Source organism: Melopsittacus undulatus, chromosome 6 (assembly GCF_012275295.1).
Source record: "Melopsittacus undulatus isolate bMelUnd1 chromosome 6, bMelUnd1.mat.Z, whole genome shotgun sequence".
In the NCBI taxonomy this organism is placed as follows: Eukaryota; Metazoa; Chordata; class Aves; order Psittaciformes; family Psittaculidae; genus Melopsittacus; species Melopsittacus undulatus.
Genome location: NC_047532.1, coordinates 84,790,249 through 84,805,960, shown reverse-complemented (window position 1 = coordinate 84,805,960; position 15,712 = coordinate 84,790,249).

Sequence of the window (15,712 nt, the reverse complement as noted above, 5' to 3'; positions counted from 1 at the left end):
TAGTGAGGACTGAAAGCCTGAAGAAGTGTCTGGGTTGCCCTAGTCCCACCCCACCTCACAGCAGTTCGGATATACTGCTGTCCCTGGCTGCTCCAGCTGAGTGTCAGGGCAGTGTCTCATGTTGGAAGGTGCTTTTTGTCCTTGGTTTGAACATCACCTGAAAAGATGGTGAACAAACAGGACATGGAGGAGTTACAGTCATCTTCAGAAGTGCCTGGGTTGAAGGATGTGCTGGGCTAGCAGGGGCAGCCACTTGCTGCCATGTGAAGGATTGCAGGCTCCACACTCCCAGTGTCTTGCCTTCCACTAACGTTCCAGGGGAAGGTCTCCAAAACCCACACCAGAGTGAGCTTCAGTAAGTTACCATAGTTCAGCATGCTCATATGGTGCTTATGTACTGTGCAACTCTACTGCAGCAACCAGTGGGAGTAACAGGGGACCCAGGTTACAGAGGAGCAAGGTGCAGGTCAGCTGCTATACGAAGCCGTCTGTGCATTTACAGTATTGCCTTTCTTCCTGTTTAAACAAAGAGAAATTGAGGATTACAGTCCAGTTTGAGTCAAACTAAAGGAAAGTAGCAGGACAGCGCTTGTACCTTCCCACTCTGATTCCCCAATAACCTCTTCTGTCAGCTATTTGCATTTCAGTGGCTTTCCAAGCCTCTGGTAATTGTTGGGGGAGGAGGTGGGTAAAAAGGCTATTATATTAGAGTTAGCAAGCCTGAAGGCATGAGGGAGAATCGCAGCAGCTGATGCAACCCGTGACAGTATATTGTTTGCAGTTCTGTGCGAGCCTGGGGTGCACACCAGTGCCTGTGAGTTGATTCATAATTACGAAGAGATGTATGAATGTACCATCTAATTGACAGCAGCAGTGCTGTGCTCCGAAACTGGAGGGGAACAGGGTTCAAACTGGGAATTCATCTGGCTGGACTCCCCCATAACCAAGGTGCCGTCTGTGGCCGGTGGTGCCTTTAAGGGAGTCCGAGACCAAGGCAGCTGGAAAGCCTGGGGACCCGCCAGCAAGTGACTCAGCATCGCCTGACCTGTGCCCAGCAGCCCAGGCTATTCTTGGTTCCGGGTGTGTTTAAGGCAGGCAGCCCAGACTTAAACACTTCCAGTTGCTGTGCAGAGGATGTGCCTGTGCTGAGGCTTGAGCTTCGCACGCGTTATGTTGTCCAGGGCTGTAGTGCTATCTTCTTGTTGGATTGCTTTCCTCCAACCTCAAGGGGGCTATGGCCTTTTCATTTCCTTCTCTTGAGCTAGATTCAACTGTAATCCTTAAATAGCGGAATAAATGGCCATTGGAGGAGCTTTCAGTGGGAAAATATACTTGCTTCCCATTATGTTTTAAGAGGTATCATGCTCAATTCTTCTTGCTGCCGTTGAAAATCTGCTCCCTGGACTTAGCATGCTTTTGCCTATCGGAGCAAAAATATGCTTAAAGGGAAACGCTGATCAGGAAAGGTAATGCTGGGTCACACAAGTCTGGCTTAGAATCCTTTTCTTCCTGAATATTCAAATCATTTAGCAGGATTAGAGCATGTAATCCATTAGATCTCGGAGCCCCTCGAAGGCGCTAATCTATTACCCTTGATAAGTGATGGACACATAAAAAGCATCAATTTAGCTGCTAGTGGAGTGCTCCTGTTTTAAAAGCAGAATGAGCTGTCATGTAGAAATGCATAGCCTTGCCACACAGTTATCTGTGATGGAAAATGAAAATACTATAGGCCATTTAAAATGAGCAGTTTCAGAGGCTGAACTACATTTTCACCTGTGTCCATCTCCTGCCTGAGGTATTGTTGTTTTATGGCCTCGCTTCCAAATATGGTAATCCTTTCTTAAGTAAAAAATTTGCTAATTTGGAGTCTTTTAAATTCCCTTACAAAGCTGGAATATGTCTGATCAGACTTTCTAAATGCTTTGTTTTCTAAAGCCCTGATTAAAGTTGTGATCCAAGTAGTTCCTTAGAAAAGACAAGTCAAGCAGTAGTATGAGATGGCAACACTACAAACAGCCCTAACCCTGTGCAACCCTAGTGGCTCTGTGGTTAAGTATCAGGGATATTCCCAGTCTCTTCCATCACCCTGGAGAAGGAAGCAGCAGTTTCCCTAGGCAATGGGCTATCAGGCCCCCGGGCTGTGGCTCTGGTCCTGCGCCAAAGCTGAGATCCAACAGGTTTTCCTCCTGCAGTGCCAGCAGCTCAGCTGAGCGAAGGACTGGGGCTCAGTTTCCTTCAGCCCATGGTGTTCTGTGGCTGGCTGCAGTGGCTTGCCCAGTGGAAGTCGCAGCTGAGTAGAGCTCCCTGTAAACAGACTTACTCTTGCTTCTCTCTGCCTGCCAAGTGCTGAGTCCTGCTTGTCATAACCATTGTCTCAGAGAGCCTCCAGTCTGGTTCCTCAAGACACTGATGCATTGGGGGATGTTTGTGCTGATTTTAAGTATGTAATTTCTCTGCCTACATCACATGTGCTAATCACATGCTGTAATCAAAAGTGAGGGGCAGGATCCTAATAACAGCACCGCAGTCTCACCCTAAAAGGTCCCTTGTCTGTATGGGGACCATGGGTAAGTGCTTAAAATGGGTCTGAGTGTTCCCTATTGTGTGCTGTGTCTGCCACTGGCACTGCAAACAAGCACAGAACCTTTGCCTTGTGTAAATCAAATGCTTCAGCTGCACTCTTAGAGCAGAAATGTTTGTAGGACTTGGATGGAAATTAACTGGAGAGTGCATTTATTTTTGGCCAGTCCTCTGGGAGCACCTGCCAAGCATTACCTCTCATTTCAAGCCTGGCTGTTCCTGCTGAGGAAGTCTGATGTAGCTTTGAGTCTGGGTCAAGGTGAGCTCTTGGCTCTTCATCAGCTGTCTGTGCTGTTTAAGAGGGAAGGAGGAATGGAAGCTAAGCAGCGGATTGGGTGTGAGGAATGGTGTGCTCCTGCTAGACAGCTCAGCAATGAGAACCAGGACTGCTTGGGTATGGTTTATGTACTGGTTAAATGCACCTGCTGGTCCCCAAGCATCAATGTACAGTTTTAGAATGAAAATGTTGAATCATAAATTAAACTGAGAAAATTAATTCTGGCCTCGTCTATTCCGGGACGATAGCCAATTGCTTAAAACAAGGCTTACCTGCACCTGTCTGAAACCAGAGTACCTGGTACAAGCCATGGTGCCTATGTAAAAGCTCTCTGAGAGTCATTAATGCTGTCGTGTGGACATGCTCAAGTGTTGGTGATGGGGACTTTAGTATTGGGTGGACCAATCTCTCCACTTATCATAGAATCATAGAATAGTTAGGGTTGGAAAGGACCTTAAGATCATCAGGTTCCAACCCCCCTGCCATGGGCAGGGATACCTCACACTAAACCATATCACCCAAGGCTTCATCCAACCTGGCCTTGAGCACTGCCAGGGATGGAGCATTCACCACCTCCCTGGGCAGCCCATTCCAGTGCCTCAGCACCCTAACAGGAAAGAATTTCTTCCTTATATCCAATCTAAACCTCTGCTGTTTAAGTTTCAATCTGTTACCCCTTGTCTTATCACTACAGTCCCTAATGAATAGTCCCTCCCCAGCATCCCTATAGGCCCCCATGGAAGTACAACTGGAATGTGCACAGGGATGTGCTTTGCAGGGCGCCTCTTTTCCTGCTACCCAGCACCATGTCACCAGTACTGTGCTGGTCCAGAGCTGGGCACGGCAGCACTCATGGCCAGAGATGCCGAGGGGTTTATTTACTCAGAATGATCTCAAATGGAAGGTTACTGGGACATTGGGGTCAATCCCCATTTCTCTCAAATGCATTAGAAACTCATGTTTGCTCTCTAAATTCCTGAAAAGCAGCAAAACCTGATGGTTTCTTTTTTATTATTATTATTCTTTTATTTTCCACCAGGGACAGAAATTGCTGGCTGAGAATCCGAGGCCTGAACCCAAAGAAAACATGTCTCAAGAGCAGCGTAACTGCTCTGGCCAAGGTTTTCCTTTCTTCCTCTCTGCCTTACTCCAGCAGTCTGTGGAATCCAAAAGGCAGCTGCAGAGTGTAAGGTGATGTTCAGTGCATCAATGAACGTTTGTAAAAGAGCTTTCCTGCCTTTCCCAGCAGTTAATAACTTTGTTGCACAGAACTTAGGTTTTCAGTAAGACCTGGTGTGTGTTTTTGGCTGACTGAGGACTGGTGAGGAATGTTCTTGGTTAAGTATGGGGAAGAATTGGGGTTTGTTTTTAAGGGCAAAAACCCTCAAATAAGCAAACTTGCTTTCACCAGAATCTCTGTTGCTGAGAGTGTGCAGTATTACCTGCAGCAATAAAACAGTGCAGAAAGCAGCTTTATTCACACTGGGAAGTGTGGGAATTTGAGTGCAGAACAAGTATTATCAGACAAGCAAGGTGTCTGCTTGGGTTTCTTTCCCCTCATATTGGACAGGCCTAATAGATGTGCCTAGGTTAGGATAATGGTGGGGTGGGCACTGGGAAAGAGCTGGTACAACTCAGGGCTGATACTGCTTGGGAGGAAAGTGGTTTTGTTTCCCAATCCTGAATGTCGGCCCTTGGAGGAGAAAGGTGACTCTCTTCTTGGCTTCTGAGCCTGAAGGAGCCTTATAGCACAGCTAAATTGTACATGTCCTTTGGGAAAGGGTTTTGAAGCCAAAAACACTAAAAACCCCAGACTCTTTCATCTAAATACAGTCCTAGGAAATTAGCGTGGTCTCGATCTAATGTGTACTCTGTGTTGTACGATGTTGTCCTTCTTTTGTAAGTACAAATGTGCTTGTTTACTCAGTATTACACCTGCAGTGGAAAAGTTCCATCGGGTACAGCAGAAGTTATGTACAGAAAAGGTAACTAATGCTTATAACATAAGGCTTGGGATTGGTCTTAAGTTATTGTGTGTGGGTTGCTGGGTTCTTTTGTGTGTTTGTGTGTGTGTGGTTTGCTTTGGTTTCGTTTGGGGTTTTTGTTTGGTTTGGGGTTTTTTTGTTGCTTGGTTTGGGGTTTTGGGGGGTTTGGGTTGTTTTGTGCTTGTTTGTTGTTCTGGTTTGGTTAGTTGTTTTTTAACCATGCAATGGAATTTCACAGTGATTTTATATTAAAGTTGTTACAGGTTCAAAAGCTGTGCTCGTGCCTCTGGTACTTTCTTTATGGCTCTGCTGTAAATGTGAGAGAGAGGATAAAACCCCAAGTGTCAGAGATGGACAAGTGCTTCTCAAACCAGTGCACAGTTGTTCCCTTGTTGGGAGCGCTCAGGGTCCCCCCAGGCTGGTAATCTCTGCCAGATGAGCTGCATTCATAGGAATTTGATGTTTTTAACTTAATATTATGGGGGTAATTTTCTTTTATCAACCCCTAAGGATGTATATTAAGTGCTATTACGTATTACTTAAATACAGGAAAAATCTATAGAATTCCAACCTTTTTTCCATGCTTTTTGTTGTACTCTGGTCCTGGCTCCTGGGCTGGTCACTGTACAGAGTATGGGACCTGACCCCTACCGGTGGACCCCATGATAACACGAGTCAACGTGGAAGGGTTCATCCAACTGCCATTAGATGAGGTTATTTGCCTGCAAACCCAGTTGTTCCTACTGCTGATGCCAGAAAGTGGATCTCTAGATATGGCAAAACTCCAGGGCTAGCAAAAAGTGGAGCTGGTGGGTGTTTAACTGCTGACTTAATGAACAGAAAAAGATCTGACACTGTTTTGACGTACGCCTGAAGTGATTGTTTTTTATGCTCTACAGCTTTTTTTTCCCTGTCTTAATTTTAACTCTTTTCCTTTCCCTTTTACCATCACACCCCTTTCCCTTCTCCCTCACCTCCTACATCCTTTAGCATCTCCCTGGTCTGGGGGGGATCTAACAGCCTTGCTTTGTCCAGTTCTGGTCTGTGTTTGAGTGGGCTCTAAGCAGCAGGAACAAGCCTGCTGAGATGCAAAGAGCAAATGCTCTCCAGCAGAGCAGGCTGACACATTGGGCAGACCTCAGCTGCTGGCAGGTGATTGCAGAGTATAAACCCTGCCCATAGTAAAGAACAGAGCAGACTCTGAGCTAGCACAGGCAGAAAGGTTGTTTGTGCAGGGGTGTATTCAAATCCAATGCAGTTCAACTGAAGTTGTGTCCTCCGCTTGTCAGTCCAGGTGTTCGGGGCAGGCATAGAGAAAAACTACCTTTGTGCTAACGATCTTACCATCAAAATAGACTTTTATTGCTAGGCTGTAATGTAACAACCGACTTCCATGCCTAGACAGAATTCCCACTGATGTCAAAGGTTTTATTTCCACTGAGAAATTAGTAAGCGCTGTGGATTTTGGAATATTATCAACATTAAAACAACAGTCTGGACTGTGTTTTCCCTGCTGTTGTCATGTGAAACACTTAGGGGTGACTACAAGTGTAAGTCTCTGTTACTCTTTCATTTTGTTCATTTGATGGCAGAATTGCTGTCTGCTCACTTAATTAATTTCTCCTGCTGCGTTCGGGTCTTTCACACAACACCAGGGAAGAAAATGTCTTTGAGAGTGAGACAATGTGACGTGAACCCGCAGAAGTTGTTAGGGGGGTCTGGGGAGGCGAGAGGTCCTGAAAGGTGTTTTTATTGTCTAATGGTTTTCCTGTAGAACCCAAGTGTGTGTGCCGCTGCAGTCAGCGTCAGAGCAGCTCAATGGGAAGGAGTTTGGTTGACCCACTCAGAAACCCATTATGAAATGTGATAATTCACTGTAAGCAAGTTCATAAGTGATGGCAAAGCTGTTTCTTTCCCATTCAAAGTTCTTGGACCTTTTTACTGCTGGGGTGAGGTTTGTGCTGTTTCCTGCAGTTCTGGGAGCTCAGGCTGCTCTTTGGTCTCCATCATCTTTCCTGCCATGCTCAGGCCATGAGCTGTTCCTCACTGATGATCATTAAGTTCTCATTTCCCCATTTTGAGCCAACTGCAGAAGTGTAAGTATCGTTACTGCTGGTTTACAGGTGAGGGGAAGACGGGTGGGGAGCAATGTGATTTGCCTATAAAGCTCAGCCCAAGGCCATGCTGGGAACTGAGCAGCTTGCACTGATGGGGTGACCTGGAAGAGGTTGGGGAAAGAGACCTCATGTGTTATCACTGCTCCAGGACAGGCTGGGGGACCCCAAAATGCCACCTGGTTGGCTCCACACAGAACAGTAGGTGGGATTCAAGTATCTTTAATCTATTGTGTTGCTGGTGTTCAGCTTGATCTAGTTCAAGATGTCCCTGCTCATTGCAGGGGGGTTGGACTAGATGACCTTTTAAGGTCCCTTCCAGCCCAAACTGTTCTATGAGTGCCTGTGGTCTGCCTTGAGCTGAAGTGCCCAAGCTGTACGCACACAGAGCCCAAGCTGGTGTTGCCAGCTGTTAGGGTCAACACTTGCCATGGTTTTTCCCTTCTTAGCATCTCTCCATGGCCTGGGACAGTGCTTGGCCCCTTGCTGCTGGTTGCATACAGACTATAAAGTGATCTGTGTCATCTGGCATGTCTCTGTGTGTTGTGACTCTGGAAAAGCTCAGTGCTGTGAGCCTACTGTCTTCCAGGTACAAGGTCTACATCTCCTGGTAGCTGTCCCTGATGGGAGTGTTTGCTGCATCAAAGCCCTGGTTTGTGCTGTGAGCAAATGATTTCTCTGGTATATTTACACTTGTAAGGGAAGATTGTGTCCGTCCCCCCCCTTGTAAATATCACGGCACTTCTGTTGCTTCTGTGCTGGCCCATCTGTGCACCATTTTCACTTGTACTGACTTGTGTTCACAGAGTAGTAAGAACCATCTCTAAGTGATTTAATTTCTGCCTCAGAGTGGGCCCATTTTGCTCTTCCAGTTTGCTCTTAGGCAGCTGAGCACTGGGTATTCTGGTTTCTTAAGGACATCTCTGGGCTCTATTGGGTTGGTATAGATTTTAAAGATGTCATGTGCATTTTCTCACTCAGATTTTTCAAGTCTCCCATTCTCATGTTCATGGGGTTTGTCCTCTGAATATTTGGGCTTGTATTCACAGCTCCACATGCACCCAGAGTCACCTTCATCATCTACAGCTCAGACATCGCTCTGGAGATAGGCTGATCATTGGCTCTGTTTAGTAGCTACTTCTTCAGCGTTCAATGACCTGTGGAGTCTATATCCTTGCTCAGCTTGAACTGTCTCCCATCAGTTTTTGCCCTGGTGCCACAGAGGCCCTGCACCAGAGGTCACATCAGCAGTGAAAGCCCTTCAAACCCTGCAGCCAGCTGCAGGAGCATTCTTGCTCACGGTCAGATGCTGCATGTGTGGCCTCACTGGTGTGCCTGGCACAGTGAGGTGCTGGACTTGCTCAGCACTGATAGTTATATTAGCTGCTTGATCTCTGCTGCATGTGTGTAAGCAGCAAATATATATATATATGTAACATCTAAGGCTAAAACCAGGCAAATTATGATCCTTTTCCTGCAGGGAATATGAAGAGACATGTATTTCACAGCAGTGGGGCTTGCTTTTAGAAGCATGAAGATGTGAGAGCATTTCTGTAAATGACAAAAAGATCCTTTTAACAGGGGCAAGAAAAGTCTTTTCCCTCAAACATATTCTTGGGGAAGACTTGGACCATTTCAGCTGAAATGAAAAAGTTTAGGGTTAGGGTGACTCGGGAACAGTCTTCTTGCAGAGCTGTTTATAAGCCCCAGCTTGCTGATTTGAGGGAATGGGAGCAAGTGTTTCACATCAGAGGTAATCTGCTTCTGAAAGACGAATTAACTGGTGACTTTCAAGGCAGTGTCTTCTCTGTGTTCAGGTTTAGCTGGGATATTATATTTCTGTTGCATGAGGGAGGAAGGGTGTAACGAAGAGAGAGCCTCTTATGATGGAGAACCGCTCAGATGAGGAAGCTGTGATGGCAGAGATTAATAAGGCTGCATGCTGTCTGCACTGTCTCCATCTAACCCAGGCAAACTAGAAGTTATCCTCCTGATGGTGGAGGTTGTCTGTTGTAAAAGCAGTTACTTGTTTAGCAGGGAGAACACCCCAAGACTACAGTGTGTCTTGCATGAATGGTTTCTGCTGGAGATGTTCATGCCGCACACAATCATGGGCAAGCATTTTAGGAGCTCGCATCCATTGGCTGCTAAATGAGTTGCATGTGAACTCTCTTCAGCAGTAAAGGTAATGCTGACAAACCATCATCTTCAGTGATGAAAGGAGTGCAGGTGAGAGGAAATTTAGTGGGAGGAGATCCTGCTCGGAATTTCTGGTGGAAACCGTAATTATGTGATTCAGTGTAGAGAGGTATGAGAGTTTCCAGTGTAAGCTATAAAAATCACTTAGGTAAGCAGCCTACAGATGAGGCTGCTCATTCAGATCTTATCTACTCATGTGGGAGTGTGGAAATCTTAGCACTCCACCTTATCTCTTCTCTCCTGGGAGATCAGTGTTAAGAGAGTATGACCTCTTGTTTACTATTTCAAATCAAACCTAGTGTAATAGTGGCTTTGGCCATGCAGCACCTCAGTCACTTAATGGAATAATCTTGTTCCCTGCCCTTGCTGAGGGAACTATGTCTTGCCAAAATACCACTTAAGTGATATCTGGAGGGTAGATATAATGAAGTATGGCTCTGGCAGAAACATCCTCCCAGGTGCAGAGCTGAGGCTGTTAGAGGTTGTCCCTCTGCTCCTGGGCAGATCTGTTCTGTATGTGAGGAGGATCCCTGGTTCTGTGCTTGCTCCTGGGCTTTTTCAGTTCCCTGCAGACTTAAATCAACCTTAAATCAATATTAATCAAAAGCATTCAGCACAAGGAGATTCCAGATCTGGAATGGATGTTCTCCAAAAGCAAGGATGCTCAGTGCCAGCGCAGGAGTATCCATACAAAAAGCTCTCAGCCAGAGCAGGCCCAGAATCTGTTTTGCTTTCTCACACTTGGAGCTGGTATATTTTAAAGGATATCAAGCAGCAAATGTGGCAAAGGGGAAAAATTGTTACAGACTGTATTTGGCAGAAAACCAGCAAAGATAAAATACCATACGTTCTGTGCAATGAGCTCCTACATAAATGATTCATTCACTAGAACACAACTGGGGTCAACACCTTCTATCCGAACAGCCCAAAGTTATGCAAATATTTTTATGTGGATTTTCTCTAAAAAAGAAAGAAATCTGTTCCAATAAGAAAGCTCTTTATCTGTGTAACTTGTACAGATCAAAATCCCACAAGAATAGTGTCACCATGTTATACACATACATACAGCAGCTGAATAGCTAGGAAATGACAAGCTATGCCCCAGAGACGCAGACTCTGAGAAGATTGCTTGTTTTCCTCTGTATTGCCAGCCAAGTCTGCTCTACAAATGGTGTGTGGTGGAGATCACACTATTTCAAAATATCAAATTGCTAATTACAGAAACTACTCAAGGAAACTTTCCAGTAGAACAATATATGCACTGGGATAATAGTAGTCACTATTTCTTTAATGAGTTTCTTTCCTAACCGGGATTCTTTACAATACATTCAGTGCAGCCATTCAGTTAGATTATTATGAATCACATGTGTATTATTTCTGATTCGGTATTAACATAAAAACTTCTGATGAACCATAGTATTACAAAAAACTGGTCTACTGTATAGAATGGCAATATCATTCCTGCAGATAAAAGCTTGGAAATTAGGGTCCTTATGCAGCAATACAATTTAATGTGTTAGTTTCTAGGCTTAATTCGCAAAGGTACTGAGAAACTACAGGTCCAACTGAACCCAAGAGGAGCAGAGTGTCTCTGGATGGTCAGATACGTTGATCATGAGCATTGTTCTTCAGTGCAGCATTGCATTCTGTAGGAGCTGAATCAGTGAAAGGCAATGAGAAGGAGAAATCTTTCTTGGTGAGTGTTCTTGTAACATGGTTGGTTGAATTGGAGATTTCCTTAAATACTTTTATTTTGCTGGAGAGAAGTAATTTAACAATGTCATCCAAAAGACGGCGTGTACAAGCCCTTGTGAAATGATGTGGGTAGATCAAGTCAAGCAAAAAGTGCTTTAGTTGTGTAGCAGAGAGAAGAGCAGAGAACGTAAGAGATTTCCTAAATCCCTTTTTCCCCTTTGTGTGAGAGGATGGTGGTGAAAATATTCCCTTCAGGTTCTGAATAGAGGTTGACATAATGAGGTGGGTTTCCAAAAGTATTCCAAGAAGATGGACAGCTTTTTTGGTGTCTTGTTAGTGGTAACTAAGTGCCTCATTTGATGTTCTTGAAAATCCTTCATTCCTGCTTAAGAGGTTCTCTAGTGTCTATTCATTTTCTCTAGTGAACGAGATTGACTTCTTGATCTTGGGGTTTGCATTCCCAAATAGCCATTCTTCATATTCCTCTCAAGTAAAGAGAACAAACAACCATTTAAAGAAAAGGATGCAAAAGATTGCCAAGTAAAAAGGTAAGGCTTTTTCTCCTCGTAAGTTTAGAGTGGTTACTCAGCATTAGATAAGTAGTCCTTGATGAGTCCTTGGTTTGAATCATATTATCTCACCACTCATTTAGCCAGAGACTTTGGAATGACTGTTCTTCAGCTGCCTTAAAAATCTCTCTTGTAGCCTCTAGTGCCCTGAATGACTTAGTCGCTTCTTTACCATTGGTTTTGATGACAATAGTAGTGTTGGGATAATGGGTTTGAATGGTTTTTTCATAGCTGGTCCTTACCATGATACTGGTAACCATAACTCTTCTGCGTTTCCTTGTACTGGCTGACTCTCATTCCTTTCCAAATAAGAACTGAAACATGGGAATGAACCACTTTGAGGAGGACAGCAGCTTGGTCTGGCAATTACTTAAAGACAGTGGAACCAAATCCTTCAGGTGAGGGGGTCAGCACTTCGCTGTGCTATGTTCTACACTAACTCATAATAGAAACATTAGAGAACTTGAATGTGTTAGTTTCTCCATCCATTTTGTCCAGCAGAACTGGTGCTGTTTCCTCTGTGTTGGTTGCAGATGGGCCAGTCTGTTAGAAAATGAACTTGTTGTTGAGCACCAGTAGGACAATACTGCGTTAGGCTATTGTGTGCCATTACTGGCACCTAGGCTTCACTCGGCTGTTTGCCATGAGAGGTGAGCTATTTCCAAATATGACCTGTGGCATATGACTGAGGTCAGGGAGCATGGATCAGCTTCATTCCCATGTGTCCAAAGCACCCTGTCAGATATTGAGAAGAGTACTGGAGAGTCTAACAGCCCAGACTTCACTCATCATATCCAGAGTTGGCTCTCTTGTCTCTAATGGGTAAGCCAAAATCTCAGTCCCATTACCGCTGTCCTCAGCACCTCCAAAATGTGGATTGGATTTGGGTTCTGTCTACTGGGCTAGTCATTAGTTAGTGTTTTAAGAAGCAAATAAATGCTGATGGTGGGACTCCTTCAACCCAAGAAGTAGTCAGGAAAGAAAGATGGGAAGGATCAAAGACCAGACTACTTGTGTGCCCTCATCAAAGCCATCTCCAGGCAGCCTCTTTCCTCTCAGTGTATGAGGCATCATGCGAGATCCGAGACTTACTGGGCTGGGAAGCTGATGATGCCTGAAAGGTGGGAAACATAGAGAGAAGCAGAAGTTGGTGCAGGGCAGCAAGTAATCACAGAGTCCTTCACTGCTGACCATGGACTGCTTTGTGTTCTTTGTTTGGTGATGGGTATTCCCACACTGCCATGGATGCTGTCCCCTTTCCTGCCTTGCAGAGCTTTGCTTTTTGCATCTCAGTGCATTTATTCTCCTCCTTATCTAATTTTAATTAAAGCTCCTTTCTCTCCCCCCCCTCCAACATAATCAGCTGAAGAAAAATGAGCTCATAAGTCATTGTTTTTACCACTTTGGCAGCAAATGAATGTTATGTCTGGCACACTCGGCACCAAGTCAGAAAATGAATCAGCAGCTGTTGTGACAGAAGCTTTTTCCTGAATGGGGAAACAGAGACAAAAAGAAAACAGGCCAAGGAGAGGTTTCTGCAGTGGGCATTGCCAGCCCCTTGCTGCCATGAGGAATGTCTTTGCCCTTCGCTGTGGAGGGCAACACAGCTGCTGGTGAGCTTCCCCTCTTGCCCCTGCCATGGCACTGGGGCCATGTCATGGCTGGTGTTGGCTGGTGCCCTGCCTTGGAGGGGAGCAGTGGGATGAGGTGCCCAAGTGCCTTGGCAAGGAGCTGGCCATGTAGGGAAAGCACAAGTGGCCCAGAGCCCTGCAGATCTACACGAAAGCCCCATCTTGGCCAGGCAGGTGGTGGTGGGGTGTTTAATGCAGATGCATTCGTCAAGAAGCACTTCTTTGTTGCAGGACTGCACTATGGCATGGTTTGCTTTGTGCCTATCTATGGGAAAAGTATGGATTACTTCTTTGGATCTTAACAGACTTGGATACGTATTTAGTTGTTTTAAATGGCAATCTTGCACATACTATACACAGCACACTGTGAGCTGCAAGGTCCTGGAGGAAAGAGTGGTTTACAGTACCTGCAGATCACCCTCATCTTTTTATCTGATGGTTAACTCCTCATAAGGACTCAATTTGCTTTGTGACCTTTGGCATCTGCTGCTTCTTTTATCCCAAACATTCAAGGGTGCATAAGAAATGCTTTTGACTAATATTATGGCCCTGTTATTGCAAGCTATTTCTACAGGAGCAGCATCAAAGTATTATATGCTAGATAAATATTCCTAGACTAAGCTAATAAGCAGAGTAGATCTAGAGGTGTTACTAACACTGGAGGAAATACAAGCTCCAGCTGGAGAACAGTACTTTACAACTGGGTGATGACTGAAACTGGTTTGTCTGAGACAGAGAACCAGCCACTAACTCCTTGGAAAGGGCTGCTTTTGTTAGGGTATTTTTACTGGGAACAGCAGAGAATTGAGCCAGCTGAGCTAGTGACTTGCAACCTGAATAGCTTCAGTAAAGTCCAAAGGGACAGTTCGTGGTTACAAGTCAGGGCAGAGGTTGTCTGTGGTTCCTGGAGACAATTATCACAGTATTTATAGCTCTCTTCATGCCAAATGGATAAGCAACATGTTTGTCCTTTCCCTGTCCCTATAAATTCCATCCTCACCTCTGCAGAAGTGTGTGCTTTAATGCCTGACCTGTCACATGCTACTGGTGGCACAGTTTGGAGCAGGGTTTTTTCTGTGATGTGTCTGGAAGGACTCTCTCTAGCCCTGTATGCTGAGCATACAGTGGTGGTCACAGTGCAGCCTATGCCCTCACCATGCCAGAAACTCTGCCTGGTTCTGGACATTAGTGGCATTCCTACGGGGTCAGTACTGGGCCTGATGCTGTTCAGCACCTTTGAGGCATTGAGTGCCCCCTCAGCAATGGCAACACCAAGAGTGTGGTGCAGTCGACATGCTGGAGGGAAGGGATAATGTCCAGAGGGACCTTGATGGGCTTGAGAGGTGAACCTCATGGAGTTCAACAAGGCCAAGGGTAAGGTCTAAAGCACAGCTCTGGCAAGCAAGCGCCATGGCTGTTGGTGTGGAGGGACCTTTCCCAACCAGCCTCATGCATGTAAAAAGCATTGGAGCTGATTCTTCAGGTGTGCATGCACCTTTCTTTGTGGGAGTGACTGAAGTCACTCCTGATTTGCTCTGGGCTGTGATTGGAAAATGGAGTTATTGACTGTTTGAAGAATCAAAGTCAAAGCTGGAGGAGGGAAAGGAGCGATGGAGTTCCAGGACTGACCAGCCACCTGTGCAAGCATCAGCTGTCTCCTAACCAACAGGCAGAGTCCATCTCCTTCAAACACTTAGTGCCAGCTCATCGGCTGTGATGGCAGCACCACCGTCTCTTGCAGCATCCTCTGCTGGTTTAAAGACCTCCAGGATCAGGCCAGGGCTCTTGCACAGCTGCAGTGCCTTGCCCCCATTTCACTGAAAGGGTTTTGAATGGACTTCAGACACCATTAGGAACCCAAATGTCGACTTGCACTTGCAAAATGACTCTGGTTAATGTTTTCCTACTGACGCTCTGCTTTGCTCCCTGCCTGCCAGAGTTTCCTGTGACCTATTTGAAATATCACTCTCCTAAGTGAAAATGTGCCTCTCTTTTTCAAACTTGCAAAACTCACAAAAATAAATAGCCTAATTTGGCCAGTTAATAGCCCTCTCCTGGGGCTCCTCTCAGCAACTAAGAGGCCTTTTAAATACAACATTTGTGACTGCGTCATTAAAGCTCTGCATGATCCAAGCAGACTAAACCAAAAAGAAAGAAATGCCTTATTTGATCTAAGTTTTCTTTTCTTTTAAATAGTGACACTAGAGACCCATTTATTTTTAATTACACAATTGCTTTATTAAAAGCCTAAATCCTGCAGTCCCTAGTCATCGCTCAGGCAAAACTGCTATCATTGAAGGGAAGGACCTGTAGGAGTCAGTCCTAAAAATAGGACAGCTGACAAAGTCTGCCTTTCAAAATGGGTTTGCTTTAATTCTGAAGGATTTCCCAAGTCAAAGAGAACTTGCCTCTGCTTTGCTCTTCAGTTCTGCAGCAGCTTGAAAGCTGAATGTAGGAAAGCAATCACTCCAGATAGCAAAACCAACCTCAGCTTTCCTTTCAGGTCTGCTGTGCTGCACTTTCTACCCTTAGACACCACCCTCTACATAGCCACGTATTTACTGGAATGAGAGGTAGCTCCAAACCTGTCTCTGACCCTGGGCCAGCTTTATCCTAATGGGCCTTGGGCAGAGGTCTCCATCGCACTCACCCACAGGAT